At 42.1% G+C, this 1,144-nt stretch overlaps 1 non-coding gene across 1 annotated transcript; it reads left to right on the plus strand.

Moving 5' to 3' along the window:
• Positions 1-888: 888 nt before the first annotated feature.
• LOC113455931 lies at positions 889-982 on the plus strand. Its single transcript, XR_003376842.1, has one exon. It is a non-coding gene; the product is annotated as a small nucleolar RNA SNORD21 (small nucleolar RNA).
• Positions 983-1,144: the final 162 nt, after the last annotated feature.

Genomic DNA, 1,144 nt, shown 5'->3' on the forward strand with positions numbered 1-1,144 from the left:
TATTTGGATGCTGGTCTTGCTCGAACTACAACTGGCAATAAAGTTTTCGGGGCCCTGAAGGGAGCTGTGGATGGAGGCTTGTCTATTCCTCATAGGTAATAAATCTCCAGTATTTCCTGTTAATGATTGGGCGGGGACAGTCATTCTGTTCCTGCTGGATGTTAGATACCTGCATTAGAAAAGAGGAGACAAGGTCTTCTCTCTAGCCCAAGCTACTCTGGAATTTGAGGTGATGATCTTCTGCCTCTGCTTCCTGAGTGTTGGCATTAAAGGCGTGTGTCACCACTGCCTAGCCCTGTGCATTTTCTTTCTCTGGTCAGAGTAAAAGTTGGTTTATTGAGTTGGGGGGAAAATGTGGCTTTTAGAATATACATTTAGAAACAAAGCTTCCAGCCATTAATTAAGATTGCTGGGCATTCTTGGAAATTAAGTAGATTAACTTGTAGTTTCTTGAAGTTGGTGTGATTTTTGTCAAGTAGATGACTTATTGGCTTATAAATTGCTCCTTGAATATCTTCATTGTGACTTTAGACAAATCACTAGTTCCTCTTATCCTAGGTACTGAGAAATAAAAGGATTTGAGGGATGAGTTTTGGGGCTGCTTCCTGTGCCAGTGGGCGGGGAAACTTGTCTAGAAAATACTGGTGACTGTTCAAAAGCCCAGCAAGGCAGGTGGATCTCTGAGTTGGAGGCCAGACTGGTCTGCAGAGCTAGTGCCAGGACAGGCTCCAAAGCTACACACAGAAACCTTGTCAAAATCGAAAGAATCAAAAAAGTGCTGATCTGGCTATGTAAATGCTTGGGAGACAGAATGGCTAGAGACTACCCTGAAGATGAAAAGCAAATTTGTTTATGGAGTCTTTATCTTGTGGAATTCAGAGATGAGCTGCTAGTGATGACATCCTGCTAACTGAGCAGTTAGTAGTTGGTCCTTTGATTGCATATGATGCAATAATTGTTTCAAGACGGGACTGATGGCAGCTCTTGAAGTGAATTCCTGGGAATGTAGTAGTTTCTTGTATGTACACTAAAATATGAAAATTTCATTTTAGTACCAAACGATTCCCTGGTTATGATTCTGAAAGCAAGGAGTTCAGCGCAGAGGTACATCGTAAGCACATCATGGGTCAGAATGTTGCAGACT

The sequence above is a fragment of the Microtus ochrogaster genome, unplaced genomic scaffold (genome assembly GCF_000317375.1).
Source record: "Microtus ochrogaster isolate Prairie Vole_2 unplaced genomic scaffold, MicOch1.0 UNK5315, whole genome shotgun sequence".
Classification (NCBI taxonomy): Eukaryota; Metazoa; Chordata; class Mammalia; order Rodentia; family Cricetidae; genus Microtus; species Microtus ochrogaster.